This window comes from Halichoerus grypus, chromosome 3, assembly GCF_964656455.1.
Source record: "Halichoerus grypus chromosome 3, mHalGry1.hap1.1, whole genome shotgun sequence".
Taxonomy (NCBI): Eukaryota; Metazoa; Chordata; class Mammalia; order Carnivora; family Phocidae; genus Halichoerus; species Halichoerus grypus.
In genome coordinates this window covers 120,528,492-120,545,648 of record NC_135714.1, presented here as the reverse complement: position 1 = coordinate 120,545,648, position 17,157 = coordinate 120,528,492, and the positions used below count along the sequence as shown (strand labels likewise).

Sequence of the window (17,157 nt, the reverse complement as noted above, 5' to 3'; positions counted from 1 at the left end):
AAGCGACCGACTCTTGATTTTGGCTCAGGTCATGATCTCAAGGTCCTGAGATTGAGCTCCGCGGCAGGGTCTGTGCTCAGCAGGGAGTCTGCTTAAGGATTCTCTCTCTCTCTCCCCCTCCCCTTGCCTGTGCGCACACACATGCACTTTCTCTCTAAAAAATAAAGTAATTGGAAATAAACATCTCAATAGAAAAATGTGCAAAAACTATAAAAACAGGCAGTTTACAAAGGGACTATAAATGGTCAAAATGAGGGGGAAAGGCCCATCCTCATTAGTAATCAAAGATATACACCTTGGGGTACCTTGGGTCGCTCCGTTGGTTAAGTGTCTGATTTCTTGATTTCAGCTCAGGTCATGATCTCAGGGCCATGAGATCGAGCCCCGGGTCGGGCTCCGCGCTCAGCATGCAGTCAGCTTGGGATTCTCTCTCTCCCTCTTCCCTCTGTCTCTCCCCCACACTTGCACTATCTCTCTCTCAAATAAAATCTTTCAAAAAGAAAAAAGATATACACATTAAAATATTGGGTCATTTTAATATAAAATTGGCAAAGATTAAGAAAAAGCACAACACCTAGTACTAGACAAAACTCAGGATACTGAATTCCTTTTCGTGGAATTTAAGTTGTCAGTGTTAAAGCCCAATATTATCTCATATATTATAAGAATTTTAAAAAATGCCATCAAGTAATCTATTGTACAGTGTTATCTTATTTAGAATTTTGTTTTATAATTATTGTAAGAGAGGGGTGCCTGGGTGGCTCAGTGGGTTAAGCGTCTGCCTTTGGCTCAGGTCATGATCCCAGGGTCCTGGGATCGAGTCCCACATCGGGCTCCCTGCTCAGTGGGGAGTCTGCTTCTCCCTCTCCCTCTGCCCCTCCCCCAACACTTGTGCTCTCTCGCTTTCTCTCTCAAATAAAATCTTTAAAAAAATTATTGTAAAATAATCTTTTACGTATTTAGATATAGAGTTGAACCATAAGTTACTCCTTTGCATACATAAGGAGAAAATACAAGCCAAATGGTTTAGCTGGTTATTTTCTAGAACTTGTTCGCAATGAGTGCAACACTTCTGAATCTCTTCTTAGCTTAGAGCATCAACATCCACGTCTTTTACCCTGTGTTATCTGTGCCATCAAGAGCTTTGAGCATGTGGCATTTTGTGAAAGAGGCTCTGCTTGGATTTTTTTTCCAAGCCACTGACAGTCTGTAAGATTCAGCGCCTCCACTTTCTTAAAGAAGGTTTCAGAGTGTTTTCAGACGGTAGTCCACACTGCTAGCTCTTCCTGAAATGGTCTCTAAGTAGTTTTCCGGCTGAGACGTTGCAGGAGCGTGACTCGGGCAGTGTTAGCCACGTCCCAGCGGCCCCCTGACTGACAGCAGTGATCGTGACAGGCCGTAAACTCTAAGGAGCATTCTGATTTCAAACGTGTTACACGGTGAAAACAATCCGTGAAATGTGGAATTTGCTATTGTAGAAACATGCACTGTTGCAGGCTTCCCATTTGACAATGTGTACCCTAAACAATCCTTTGTGGTGTGCATACTTTTAACCTGGAAAATAAACCTCTAGGAATTTACTCTTACGTCGTTATTGTGGACAATTTTTATAAAGGCGTTCATTGTTTTTTAAAGTAAAAATTTTGTAGTAGCCCAGATGTTCGTAGATGGAGAGTTGGTTAAGCAAAGATTCGTGTTCTCGGCATGCTGCCATGATGCCCAGCCACCGTTCCAGAATGTGATGAACTTGAGTGAGAACTTTATTTGCGGACATGAAAAGATGTGTATGGTGTTATTGGAATGAAGATCAAGTTCTAAGACAAGGTATATGGTAAATTATTGGTAACTTTTACTTTTTTGTTTTGAAATTTTTATATTACATTCATCATTAGAATGAAAGAACAATGCTGTTTTCTTTTGAATGTGTCTAAGCCATCAGTAGAAAGCGTTTCAGGTTTTTTGACCTCACATTTAGAGTAGGTTCCCACAGATTATGCAGTATGTGTTCTGCTGAATAAAAGGACAGATCAAAGAGCACCTCCAAACACAGGAAGGGGCCATGTGGAGCAGGTCAAGGAATAGAATGTTAAATGTTTATTTGCTTAAGGATTTTGAATACCTAATATATCCGGACCACTGGGATAGGTGGTGTGAGTTGAAGATTGTTTCACATTTTAACACAATGCCTAGAGTTAAGGAAAGTAAAGGAGGGCAGGTCCGAGGAGGGAAAAACTTATTTGAGCTCAGTGGAGACTTTCTGCAGGAAGTGGCATTTGAGTTAGAACAAGATTAGGAAAGCGTTGAGAATGTGTTGAACCACAGGGGTAGTAAAGAGAAACCCGCTTCAAGCCATACGCTTTCAAAAAGTGTTCTTTTTTTTAAAAAGTGAACTACTTAAAGTGTGTGTGTATATATGTAAAGTATATATACTTATTAAAGTAGAACATATATAAAAGTACCCACATCATAAATGTACTGCTTGATGGCTTTTCAAAAAGTGATCACACCTACATTAAGAAACAAAACTCTAACCTCATGCCCCTCGTGTCCCCTTCTTTCCAGGCACTAATCTTCTCAAGGGTGACCACGTCAGACTCCATAGATTCGTTTTGCCTGTTTTTGAACTTTATATGAACAGACTCATACAGAATGTACCCTTTTCTGTCTAGCATCTTTCACTTGACATTGTGTTTGTGACTTTTACCCACATTGTTGCCGGTGTATGTATTTCCAAACTATGCTGTAGACTTAACCCCCCAAAGGCATAAAAGTGTATCAATTATATTTGTAATTTCAATATCTATTATTATGTTGGCTCAGAGTTGGCACAAAAGAAAGGTTTGTGAACTATATGGATGGCTAAAAGAAATTAATTTTCTGAGCTGTAAAGCAAGCAAATGCACCTAACAAACCATTATCAATCAGTACGTGGAGTGTTCCTGGCACTGAACTAGGCTCTGGCAATACTGAGATGTACACAACCAGGTCCCTTGTTCTGTGGAACTCCCATTCTATTTGGGGAGAAGTGAAAGATTCCCAAGCAACACAATTCTACAGATTAGGATCTGCTTTGGCAAACGATGCTTTTATATTCAGGTTGCTGTTCTGATAGAGCCACATGAAGAGAGTCTAATTGCATCACATTTTCCAGTTGCTGAGGACATGGCTGCATTCAAATGAAGCCCAAAAGATTTCTAGACCCAGGAAGAGCATTCGAGAGCTTTAAGTCCCACATAAAGTTCTTCTCACTTTGGTTATTGGTCATTGTTCATCAAACAAAGGAATTTTGAAGTCACTTAGGGATAAAAGAAATACAACCCTGATGATCCTTAAAGTTTCTTGGAATTTCAGCCACGCATTCAGAGTGCTTTCTCCACTTGGCTAATCAGGACTTCGAGATCTCTTGTCTGTGTAAAGGAGTAAGCAGTCTTGTAAATCACCACACTACCTTGTCTGGAATAAAAATAAAAGGATTATTTGATCCCAGTAAACTTAAATGCCACTTTTCCTGAAGCGAACAAATATGGCAAAGAAGACTTTAAAGTATCATTAAATATGGTATCCTTGTTTTTAAACTTATTACATGGCTTTTTGCAGCTTAGAAAAATGAAAGCTGTACAAACCTCATGTTCATCCTTTCGAGGTATTTTTACTACGTAGCAGAAAAGAACCTTCCTAAAATGAGTAGTAGTCATTGTTTCAGAAGCCAAAAATTATCTTTAGTGTTTTTTTTCTTTGAAAACCGTAAAGTATGAATACACACTACTCCTTGTGTTACCAAAACACCAGAAACAAATCCAGAAACAGAAGCACATTGAGCAAGAAGTAAATGTGGCTGTTAACCTTCCCCCCCGCCCCAGCACAGGCAACGACTGTTAACTGTTATATGCATATCTGCACAGAACTTTTAATTACAAAATAGATCATGTATGCATAAGAATGTATGTAACATATACATAAAGAATGCTAGCTACAAATAAAACGTACTCCCAGCACTCAGTGTACTAACTAGATTCTTCATAATCAGCACGTTAGAAGCCCCTGGGCGCCCCTCCAGGATTGCATGCCTCTCCCCTGACCAGAGGCAGCCACTAACCTGAAGTTCTCAAATCATTCCTTTGCTTTAATTCTTACACATGCAGCCCTAAAAATAAATACATATTTTTGTTTTACTTAGACACTCTATAAAAATGTGTGCATGTATATATCAACATGAAATTTATATACACATCTTATACGACTTTGTCAAAAAAGTTAATTTTACATAAATGGAATCATTTTGAATCTGATTTTTCCCTTAGAACTGTTTTGGAGATTCATCCATTTTTAAGTACGTGTAGGATACTGCATTACATGAATATGCCACAGTTTATCAATTTTATCAGTTCTTTTGTTGATAGAGTTTGGGTTGTTTCTTTTTCTTAATTAAGGCTTTTTTCCATATGCGAGAAGGGTCTGGGTGAGGAATGGATTCTGTGCTTTTTAGGGAGAAGCACCTGATCCCTTCCTCCGTAGCTCTACTGAGGAGGAGCCCTCTCAGCCTCCTCCTTGGGGAGAACTCATTGGAGGCTCATGGACAAGAACTTACAACTGACTGCAAACCCTCTGAGTTTGGAAGTCCCCAAAGCTGGAGTCCCCAGCTTTTCCAGACCAACATGTCAGCCCACACTTGGCCTCCAGCAATTCCTTAAAATGGTAGCCCGAGGTCATCTTAGCCTCCCATGGTGGGTGCCCCCGCCAGGTGAACCAGCGTGCACCTGCCTGCTCTCCTTACAGGGGCTGGGGGCTGTCCCTCATTGGAACCCATTCTCCCCGCGTGCCCTGTGCCCTCCGCTCTCCGATGGGGTCAAGTAAAGTTTGCGGTTTCTTCTGTTCTTTTTCTCACTGTTAAGTGGGAGCGGCACCCTTTCCAGGTCTTATGCAGAAGCCCATTTTCTAGTGTTTTAGTCCTGTAGACTTTTACAGCATGTTCCATACATAGTGAAAAACCTATCCAGTGTTTACCTGGATTTTCACGGGTGTTTACCAATGCTTGACTCCTTTCTTCTTGCATCTCTGACATTTTGGGGTCATTTTGCATCTTCCTAAAGTACATCCTTTTGAAGTTTTCTTACTGAGAGCCTGTGGGTAATGTCTTTGTTTCCTTTCCACAGATAATTTTGTGTCTTCCAGGGGTTGGCAAACTGCAGCCTCTTGAGCCGTATCTGGTGTGAGGCCTTGTCTTTGTTCAGCCCCATGCCAAGCATGGCTTTTGCATTTTTACAGTGTGGATTAAAAAGAATATGGGACAAAGACATGGGCCTGCAAAACCTAAAATATTTACTATTCGGCCCTTTCCAGAAAGTTTGCCGACCTCTGGTCATATTCTGTATTGACAGGAACTTCTAGCAGTTTAAAGATAATATTCTGTTGTCTTTTATCTTCTATTGTTGCTATTGGGGAATTGGCTAATAGTTACTAGTCACTATTTTTTTGTATTATATCTTTTCTCTCTGGCTGCTTTCAGTATCTTCCCTGTGTGTTGGGTATTCTTCAGTTTCACTGTGAGATGTAGGAAAGCCTTAGTTATGATCCTAAAACACTGCCTCTCTACACATCTACGTGTTTCTGACACTCCACAAATAAATGCATGTTGAGTGTTTTTATTTTATCCTGCATGTCTCTGAACTTTTTTACATTTTCTTCTCTGCATTCTATGTGACCTTTCAGCTTTGTCTCCTAGCTCACTGATGGTCTGTCTCTTCCGCTGTGTCTGTAATCGTCTGCTGAACCTGAGCATGAACTTTGTTATATTTTTCATTTTGGCAAGTGTGCTTTCTGTTCTTGTCCAAATCTCAGTTTTTATAGTCTCTTGATCTTTCATATTTTCAATCTTTTATTCCCTTAAAAATAATAAACCCATTTTATACTCTGTTAACACCTGCAGGTTTTGCATGCCTGCTTCTGTACTTTGTTTTCTGTTTCACTCATGGAGGCTTTTATTTTTATTTGTATATTGAATTTGATTATGAGTTTAAGTTCCTTGGAGCTTTGTCCATGAGAATTTTTTTGAGGCATGTGTTTATAGAGTTCTTCTGAGAGACTGTGGATTTGCTTCTGCCAAGAGCCTCAATGCACTAACCCAAGGCCACTTTAAAACAATTCAGAGGACGAGGTGTTATAAGTCACCCAGGAGGGTGAATCAGGTCCTACTTGTGTAGAGTGTGTTTAGGAGGGAGAATTATCCAAGGGAAGTATATTTTTTTAAGATTTTTTTTTTTTTTTGAGAGAGAGCTCGTTGTAGGGGAGGGGGGTGCCGAGGAAGAGGGAGAGAAGCGGACTCCATGTGGAGTACGGAGCCGGATGCCAGGTTTGATCTCACAACCCTGAGATCATGACCTGAGCCGAAATCAAGAGTCGGATGCTTAACCGACTGAGCTACCCAGGTGCCCTGGGAAATATTTTTTCTTTATCACACTGAGATCCAAGGCCCAAACAGAAGACCATCCTACAGGGAAGGTTGTTTTGTTTGTTTGTTTCTAGTTCATCCATGTCAGGGCTGCCCTTCAGGGGCTCCAGCTTTACTTGAGTCTTCCTTTTCATTCTCTCATGCTCCTGAGCCCCAGGATTTGTTGTCTTTCTCCCACAGGTGTGGTTTATAAAGTCTAGCTCCAAGCCACCAGGAGCAGTAGATGGCCCTCAGCACAGTGGACCGTTAGTGCTGGTTTACCTGTGTGGAATCATGCCTCCTTTTTATTTCTGGCCTTTTTCTCCAACACATTTCTTTTACAAGAGATATTTTAAATATTTTACCCAATATGTTGAGGTATTTTGTGCTGGAATGAGTTTCTTTCCCGTGTAGTATAGGAGTGGATAAACCAACCCTTTTTAAATTTATCTGTATACAATATGTATACTTCTCAAAAGGAAAAAGAAAATGTCATTTGACCCTTTAAAAATACAATATGGCACAACGGGAAGAAGATGGAATTTGGAATTGAATGACCCTGCATTGTCACTTACTCACTTATATACCATCCAGGGCCCAATTTTCTGGTCTGAAAAACGGAAATCTCTGCTTGACCTGCCTTATGATGTAGTATAAGAAGAAGAATAAGATAATGTGTCTCTTTGTGTGTAATCATAAATCATTGAGTACTCCAGAAATGTATGGCATTCTTTTTAATAATTCTAAGAATAAACATTTCAGGTACCTGATATCAAGGGCTCTAAAGAAAAAAGTGATGAGCACCAATGACCTTAAGAGGTCACATTTGTTTCCCTTTTTTGGATGCCAACCAAAAAAAAAAAATCTGCGAGGTTTTACCATCACCCTAGCCTTGACTTAAGTCCGTCTCTCTACTGAGATGGCACTCCGGAATCTTGGCCGTGAATAGTGTAGTGTGTATATGTCTGTGTGCTGACACAGCGGAGTGTTTGGCGGTGATTTCTTTTGGGCATATCTGAATTCCTGGCTTGTCCTTGTGGTCCCTTTGTGTGCTGGTAGCAAGTTCTGTATGAATTAGCAGTCTGTCTTAAAGGACATCTGAGGAATTGAATGTATTTGCCTCTGTGCAAGAGCATCACGGAAGAGACCGCCTTGGAGGACCTGAAGGTCATCTCGTTTATCTGATGCCTACACACACTCTAGTTTAATACTTGAACTACCCCCTGCTCTATCTACCCAGTGGTTAATTTAGGTTTAATTCATGTCCTCCAGGGAAAGGAGGCCTACCGGATTGCATTTGGAAACAGCAAATTCTACTTTTGTTTCTTTTCCCAGATCCAAATACATTTCCATTTCCATTCACTGGTGGTTTCTTTCCACTCCCGTCCTGGGACCTCATCAGTAAGGCTGGCTAAGCCACCCCCGCATAGTCACACATTTTAAGACAAATATGTTGCCAGTTGATCTTTTTTTGATCGGAGGGAAAATTTCAAGTTTCTGCAGTTCTCTAAACATATTTTCAAGGTTTCTCGCTTTCCGCTTAGCTTAAAATGCATCACCCATGGCTTTAGCTCTTTGAACACATTAGCGCTTTTAACCCTCATGTCAGTCCTAATGGGGGGTGGGTCGTGGGTCTTATGATTATCCCCCATTTTACAGATAGGGAAGCTGGATCTGCAGGGGCCAAGGAGGTTGCCCCAGGCCGCCTTCCTGGGAAGGAGTGGAGCTGGGATTCTGACCCCAGTCTCACTGGCTCTAGAAGCCAGACCCCTAATACCCTCTCCCATTTACCGCTATTCCTTCTCGCTGTTTCTCCTTAACGTTAGTGCCCAGGAAAATGCGCACTCTTCCAGGGGTGGACTCCCCTGAGTTGGGTAGAGTGGGACTGACCTCTGTCATCCGAGATGTTGCCAGAAAACGAGCAGCCAGCACGCCTCCCAGAAGGGTATGGCTTTGGGGGCGTGTGTAGTTTTATTTAAAATTTTTAAATTAATAACCACTGTTGAGGGCAAATGGAGGTGCCACATAGCAATCCACATTTCTAACTTCTCTGGGGAAAAAATTCAAAATCTGGTAACCCCGGGCCCTTCTAAAAAGCAACCATCACTGGGAGCTGAGCGATGGCTCTGTCTAAAGACAGCGCCCGTGTTTGCCTGTTCATTGCCTTCCTGCCCCGCTTCCTTCACTTACCCTGGTGTCACCTGAGGTCATGAACTCAGCATCGAAGTATTAGGTGTTTGTGTATGTAACTTAAGGACATATTGCCTCTTTGGGCTGATATAGATCACTATGGTCTCGTACCAGGGTCATGAGCCTCTAAAATTGCTTTCTAAGGATGCCGCTAAGACATGTTTCCCTATCCTATCTTTATATGATTGGTGTTCCGCATCCATAAATGCAGAAGTCATTTTTTCCGTTTATCCTATTAAATTTTATTGAATCAGATCAACCCATTTTTTTTGGCTAGTTAAAATTTGATGCCTTTTTATATCCTGATGGAGTTATCTATTAGATTAGCTATTAGTCTTTTAAGAATAGATGCAGCTGCTGGGCGCCTGGGTGGCTCAGTTGGTTAAGTGACTGCCTTTGGCTCAGGTCATGATCCTGGAGTCCCGGGATCGAGTCCCGCATTGGGCTCCCTGCTCAGCAGGGAGTCTCCTTCTCCCTCTGACCCTCCCCCTCTCATGCTCTATCTCATTCTCTCTCTCAAATAAATAAAATCTTAAAAAAAAAAAAAGAATAGATGCAGCTGCAAATAACAGAAAATCAAAAATAATGTGGGCTTCAACCACGCAGAAGCTTCCCCCTCATGGAAATGAAATGTGAATTTGTACTATCTAGGGTTATTCTAGCACCTTCATGATCCTTTGGGAGCTAAGCTTCTCTTAGTATTGAAGCTTCACCAGCTTCAACAAATGTTCTAGGACTGTCCTGGCTGCCCTTTGGGACCACTTGGAAATTACATATTAACACTGTCACTTAGCATCAACCTTCAAAGGAGGCTGGGATATGCTGACTTTATTCACAGTGGCTATGTGCCCAGCTAAAGATAGTGTGTGTGTATATATATATATATATATATTAAAGATTTTATTTATTTATTTATTTGACAGAGAACGAGAAGGAACACAAGCAGGGGGAACGGGAGAGGGAGAAGCGGGCTTCCCGCTGAGCAGGGAGCCCGATGAGGGGCTCGATCCCAGGACCCTGGGATCATGACATGAGCCAAAGGCAGACGCTTAACAACTGAGCCACTCAGGCGCCCCAAGATCAGTGTATATTATAGGAAGATAATTGGGGACAACTAGTGTCCTTGTCTCTTAGCTATTTTCATCTATAAATTTGATTACAGTGGCATCCATGTACCTATAAGCAATATAGATTACTGCTTAAAAACACTAAGGGCAGAGAACAGAACTCTATGATATGATGCTGTACATACCTTCAGGTGTGTACACAAGTACATGTAGCAAGTATCTCAAGATTAGGGAAAAACAAAAGAGGTTATATCTACTGCTGGTGGAGGGGGCGCACTACATGGTCTTCTGCTCCTTCATCCATGGTTGCAGGATGCCCCTATCATGCATTTTGGAGGGGGAGGGACATCTCCCCAGTAGGCCTGGTGCTGGTAAAATTAGGTCAGAGATGCAGGGAGTTATTAGAAAGTTAGATGGTCCCCCTGATCATTTTTGTTTTCTTGCCATAAACCATAAGTTGTCAGCCAGTTTTCTTTTCCTCTTAGAGCTGTTTCTTCCCACTTTCTTACTCCCGTCCCTGCCTCCAGTTGGGTGAGAATCCAAGATCCCTCTTCAGTGCCCTCACAGCAGCATGCACCCAGGCCCTTAGCTAAGGTTAAAGACTCTCATAGCCACCGTCCCTGGGTCTGTGGGTTTTGCCTCTTTTAGATGGTATGGTAGCTATAATCCTGCTGGGACCGCTTGTCCAATTTTATATATTCCTAGAAATAGAGCTCACCAAATCCCCTGATGGCCGAACTCATTAACCACTTACACCCCCCACACCGTCCAGTACTTCAGATTTATTCATCTTGGAGGGTTCTGGGACCCAAACCAGGCAGCAAGAGAAGTAGCAACTCGTTTTTCTTCCTTTGCATTTCCAAGTGCCTCCAGGCTGTGTAACACCTCACTGGACGTTGCCTTTCTAGAGAACAGTCTACAGAGAGGCTGGAGCAACAAGTGAATTCAACTGACTGCGTCACAGAGACTTTGTTAGCCATAATGTAAAATACTAGGATCTGAGATCTGGTTTCTCCCTTTTATCTCAGACAATTATGGAACATGTTGTTGGAAGAGTTTTTTCCCTGGATGGTAAAAAAATTGATTCTGGACACGTAAGCATATTTTACTGGTGACTGGTAATAAAAGCCTAGTAAGGATATGTATAGTCATATTCTCTTTTTCTCCCCCTCGTTCTTCCTCTCCCTCTCTTCCTTCTCCTCCCCCTCCTCTCTGCTGCCTCTTTGTGTGTGTGTGTGTGTGTGTGTGTGTGTGTGTGTGTAAAAGAAAAGCAAGGTGTTTCTGCACCTTTCATTTCTGAGGTGATGCTATAGCAATTCTTGATCCCCTTAGAGCTGCCAGAATTCACAGGTAACCAATATGGAACAAAAAGATGTCATTGAATTTCCCATTTAATTGTTTTATTTTTTTTATTTGTTTTTTGCAGCCTCTCCTAAGCAAATTTCTCAAGTTTTATCAGTAATTATAAAGCAAGAAAGAGTAGTAGTTTAAGATGTCAGACTAACATTCTAATACTAACAATACAAACAGTTCATTCTTTCAAGCCCAGCTTCTTTCTCTTTTTTTAAAAATATTTATTTGAGAGAGACAGAGATAGCAAGAAGAGAGCATGAGTGGGGAGGAGAGGGAGAAGCAGACTCCCGCTGAGCAGGGAGCCCAACGTGGGGCTCCATCCTAGGACCCTGGGATCACGACCTGAGCCGAAGACAGACTCTCAACCAACTGAGCCACCCAGGCATTCCCCCCCCCCCCCCCCCCGCCCCACCGCCCCCGAGCTTCTCTTTCAAGTTGACTTTAAGTCTTCTTAAATTGTGGTCATTCTGATAACCTGGTGCTTTTGTCTGATCCTCCCTTTTCCTCTCATGGAAGGAGAAGGGGAACCCAGGAGGCTGGATTGCTCGGATGAGTTTCAGGGCACAGTCAGTACGCCAGTGGGACAGATAACTGTGTGCCAGCCACTTTGGATGTTAGGTAACACGTTTGATCCTTACAGTCCTCTGAAAAGTGGTTTTTGATATCCCAGGGTATCTGAGAGTAAATGGAGCCTTAGAAAGTTTAAATCCTTTGCCCACAGTTATCATTGAGTAAGGGGCAGCGTTGATCTGCAGACCTGCCCCAATGGGCTCTGGGGCCCAGCCTCCTGTCTCTGAACCACACTACTCCCCAGGGGAGGGGCGCTGCCCGCCACTGCTGGAATCCACTGGAGGAAGTCCTGGGTGACCAGCCTGAGGAATTCAGAATTAATCCTGTGAGCATCTGCTTTCTCCTGGTCATAAAAACTATCTGTGGAGCAATTGTCATAAAAGATGTAACTGCCTAGGGGCGCCTGGGTGGCTCAGTCGGTTAAGCGTCTGCCTTTGGCTCAGGTCGTGATCCCAGGGTCCTGGGTTGGAGCCCCCCATCAGGCTCCTTGCTTGGCGGGGAGCCTGCTTCTCCCTCTCCCTCTGCCTGCCGCTCCCCCTGTTTGTATTCTCTCTCTGTCCCTCTGTCAAATAAATAAATTTTTTATTAATATTTTTAATATTATTAATCCCCCTGTTTGTGTGCGCTCTCTCTCTGACAAGTAAATAAAATCTTAAAAAAAAAAAAAACTAATTGCTGTCATCACAGAGACATTCTTGCAGTCCACCTAGTAAGTGTTGGAAAAGGAACTTTTTCTCAAGTGAAGGGTCACTGACCCACAATAAAAAAATTAAGGGATATATGAAAGAAAAAATAGTATATTGTGCATATTTAAAAAGAAACATTTAAAAGCGTGGCTGATTTTTTTTAAATTAAGAGCTGGGACTATAAAACATCATTTATTAGCCACTGTACAACCAATATTTCAAAGCAAAAATATTGTTTTCCTAGCATTGAAGTTGAAAAAGTTGGGGAAACAGAGAAAGGGAGATGGAAAGAAGAAATACAATTTTTAAGATAGAAATAGATAATTAGCCTCTTAGAATAGGGTGAAGGAAGGAGTAGATAAATAGGGAGAGGGAAAGGTAGACATAAAAAGGACAGTAGAAAAAATATGCAATGTAGGGAAAGGGTCACGGTGCGGTTTTCCAAAGTGCACACCCCTTAGTCATGCCCTATTCACATGAGCCATTGGCTTCATTATTGTAACAAGGATGGGTCTATTTTATTTGAAATACATAGTAGTAGTTTCTTTTTGCACTCCAGGGTGGAGAACAGTGTTAGCTGGGGCTGCCTACTGTGCAGATCGCTCTTCAGTATCTATAGGAGTTATTCTGTGTTTTAGTGGGACATCGAAAGCAGTGCGTTGATATTAACTAGGTGCTATAAACCATATGCATCTGACTTGGTAGTTTACACAAGTATATATTCCTTTACTTACTAAACTGGTAAGTATATTTGTGTATAGTCATCAATTTTACTAATTAAATTAATGCCAATATACTTACTGCTTTTGCGCGCGCGCACACACACACACACACACACACACACACACCCTTATTAAAGCAAGCTGGCCTTAATGATAGTAATCATTGAATAAAATAGGAATTAAGGCAAAAGCATGGATAGGGATAAAGAAATAGTATTTATTACTAATAAGAATCTACCAGGGAGATATTATAATCCTTAATTTGTGCTGTACCTACACTATAGATTCTACATAAAACACAGTGGACTCACTAGGAAACTTTTAGAATTCCACACTTGTGGATTTTAGCATACCTTCATGAGAGATAATAGATGAAGCAAGATAATCTGAAGAATACAGAAAATTTGACATATTTACTAAGTTAACAGAGAAGGCATCGACCTCCTGGAGAAAAGGACCTATTTGGAAAAGTGGAAAGGAATTGAGGACAAAGGAAGAGACCCAGGCTGGCTGGAGTTTGGGGAAGAAAGAGAAGAGATTTGTGGTGAGCATTTGTGATGAGTTAATGGGCCTTTGGAGAGAAAGGGGCTGGATTGGTCTCCTAGGACTGCTAGAATGAATTATCACAACTGGGTGGCTTGAAGAGGAATTCATTCTCTCAGAGTTATGGAGGCTGCAGGTCTGAAATCAAGGTGTCAAGAGGACCATGTTCCCTTTGAAGGCTCCAGGGGAGAATCCTGCTTTGGCTCCATCTCCTCCCTTATATGCACGAGTCCCCATTTTCTTCTACCTTTCTCTTAGAAGAACATTTGTCATCTCAAGATCCTTAATTACATCTGCAAAGGCTCTTTTCCAAATAAGGTCACATTCACTGGTTCCAGGGGATAGGACTTGGACATATCTTTTTAGGAGCCACTATTCAGTCCATTCCAAGGTCAGAAGAGGATTTTTAGAAATTCGGCGGGGGCCTGGGCAGGGGAGTTACAGAGTATAGTTACCTCCTTGCTACATCTTAGAATGAATTCAGTAAATATTTCTATTTTTCAAAAATTTTTTAAAATTTGGTATTATGAGGTGCCTGGGTGGCTCAGTCGTTAAGCATCTGCCTTCAGCTCAGGTCATGATCCCAGGGTCCTGGGATCGAGGCCCAAGTTGGGCTCCCTTCTCCGTGGGAAGCCTGCTTCTCCCTCTCCCACTCCCCCTGCTTGTATTCCATCTCTTGCTGTCTCTCTGTCAAATAAATAAATAAAATCTTTAAAAAAAAAAATTTTTTTTTTAAATTTGGAATTATGGTTGTCCTTATTTTTGTTATTTTGCAGGGTTTTTTGTCACTGTGCTTCCAGTCTGGAATAAGTCCATTTTGTGCTCGCTGCATTTTATAACATCAGTGTTTCCTACCACACAGTGGGTTTTACATCACTGTGAACTGTAATTTAGTCTGTAATCTTTTATGCAAACTACTTTGCAAAAATCTGGCACTTAGCACTTCTTATGTCTTTGTAGGATGTTGAAAAAAATGCATGGGTGAATGAATGAAAATCGGGAGAGCCCTGCTGGAGAGGTTTCTCCCTCACCCTAACTTTAGTGGGAGAGGTAAAAGGTCCTGAGAGATTCTCACTTCAAGGGCTTCATTTGTAAACTGAGAGGTTTGCATTCAGTGACCTCAAAGGACCCTTCTAGCTCTAAGTCCTATGGTTCTGGTTTTTGTCCCTCCGTTTATTGCCCATTTCCAGCAGGCACTCGCCTGTTGTTTCCCTAAGGGTTAGTTTTCAGTTTTGTTGCCAGGGCTTACCTTGCTGAAGAGAAGTCAAGATGGCCAATACTCTTAGAAGCCAAGCTTCTCCTTAGGAACCGTGGGTCATATGCCCACGTGCCCAGTGTATATCCTGCTCTTCCACTCAGCACAGGCTCTAGTCCATGTATCCCCATTTGTGCTTCAGTTGTTCTCTGTTCTTTGCAGATGTATTACCTCTAGCTCTACCCAAATAACATCCATAATTCCTTTTTTTGTGTAAACTAAATTTACATAACTAAAAGTTCTAATACTCGCCTCACGGTTGGTGTCTGTTCCAGTTATAACCAACCACCCCAGAACTCAAGTGGCATAAAGCCACCACTCATACTCACAGATGCTGTGGGTCAGGAACGTGGATAGAGCACAGAGGCAGTGGCTTGTCTCTCATCCCCCATGTCTGGGCTCTCATTTGGGAGGACTCCAAAGCTGGAGGCGACTCGATGATGGAGCGGTCTGGCATCGTCTTTCCTCATGCCTGGCAGTCGATGCTGACTCTGTGAAGCCCTCCTCTGTGGTGGTAACCAGAGCACCTACAATATGGCTTTGCGTTTGGGGCATCCACCTGGACTAGTTTGGCATTTCTCACAGCATGGTGGCAGGCCCCAAGAGTGAGCATGACAAGAGAGCAAGGCCTTCTTAGGATCTAGCTTCAGAAGTTGCAGAGCACCTATCACGCTCTTTGGGTGGAGGGAGTCCTAAAGGTCTGCCTGGCTAGGTTCGACGTGAGGGGCCATAGACTCTCTCAGTGGGAGGAGTGGCAAGGTCACATTGTGAGAAGAATGTATGGGATGGGAGGTATTGTGACGGCATATTTGTAAAATATGGTCTACTGCATTGTCCAACCCCAACTTTGCCAAAAGTAATCTTCATTTCAACCAGTTAGTCATTTCACCTCTCTGTTCTTCAGGCTTATTCCTGAGCCCGCACTCTGGTCCATGCCACCTCCGTACTACAGTTGTCCCTGACCCTCCTCTCTGCTGATCCAAAGCCTAGGTACCCCTTAGTACCAGCTCAGTCTGCAGGCTGCCAAGAACAGCCTTGGAGGGAAAAGCGAAAGTGCTTCGCTGTTATTTTTCAGGTCTGTTGTGTTTCCATAGTTGGTAAATTAAAGAGACTTAGTTATAATTAAAATAGGCACTGGGATTATTTTCAAAATGCTGGATCCCTGGTATTTAGCTTTGTGGTAAATTAATCTATTTGCAAGTTCTCTCTCTCTCAAAGGTAACACTCTTTATTTGGTTTTGTGTCCTGGAGAAAAGTTATAACCTGGATTTTCTTTGTCTTTCAGAGATACAGCATGAACAAATATTTCAGAATGTATAGCACTGCTACAAACCCAGAGGAATGATAAGATAATACTCTTTTCAATTATTTAGGAGAGGGTGATAGTACTTCAGGGCCTGGAAACTATTATCTGCTAAGCTGAAGTCATTGAAATGGTAAACATTCAGGAGTTGCTGAGCTGTCATTTTTTTGGTCATGTGTTTCTGATTCATGCCTCAGAATGAAGTGGGTGCATTCTACTTAAATATGATTCAAATTAGGGGCAGTCTTACCTATACCAAATGACACTGGTTAAGAGAGAGAAATTAGGTCCATTTGTGCAGAGTTGGGGATGGGGCACTTACTGAATCTCTTACCTTGATTTTCCACTATGCTTCCAAAGAGCATATTTTATAATCTTTGCTCAGTCTTTATTTATGTGTATTTCAGTAAAGCTTTAGTCAGTTGCTTTCATAACTTTCATAAATGCCTGGAAAGATGAGTCATGTAAGAGATTTGTACTGTGCAACGGTACACATATACATGTGAATTATGTGTCCACATTCTGTCACACTGGGGGAGAAAGCACTCCACAAGCCACTTTGCACCCTTTCTCAGGGTCTCTGTGTCTTTGGGCAAAAAAGAAGGGACAAATGGAGATGTATAACCAGGCTCTCTCCTGTGATATCGGTTTCCTACTGATTGGGGTCCTCCCCATCCCCTTTATGCACCTTGCATGTCTTTTATGATGCTGTGTCTCAGTTTGGCTCAACACCTCCTGTAACTTCAGGCAAGGCAAAGCCAAAATCCCTCCCTAAAACCGACACCAATGTGTAAATTAAATCTGTTAATAGTTCTAAGCCCAAGTAAAAAAAGAAGAGCATAACTTAGGATCAAGATTGTGATCTTGAGCACAAAGCATTTTCACTAAGTCATTTGATTAGTTTTTTTTTTGAGTATGGTTATTGATGTTTTTCTTGCTTATGGTAAAAAGTCAGTATCTAAGGATTTCACTTATTCTACAAATTCAAAAGAATTGGTTCTTTTTCTGTGTTTTTTGGGTTGTTGAGAAATCACCCTATGG

At 42.0% G+C, this 17,157-nt stretch overlaps 1 protein-coding gene and 1 long non-coding RNA gene across 2 annotated transcripts in view; both read left to right on the top strand.

The window, feature by feature from the left end:
• The window catches only part of RNF150 (ring finger protein 150), a 270,616-nt gene that overhangs the window by 27,398 nt on the left and 226,061 nt on the right, over positions 1-17,157 (top strand). The gene's annotated exons all lie outside the window — the stretch shown is intronic.
• LOC118543848 (uncharacterized) lies at positions 1,282-2,784 on the top strand. Its single transcript, XR_004921285.2, has 2 exons — positions 1,282-1,824; positions 2,563-2,784. It is a non-coding gene; the product is annotated as an uncharacterized LOC118543848 (long non-coding RNA).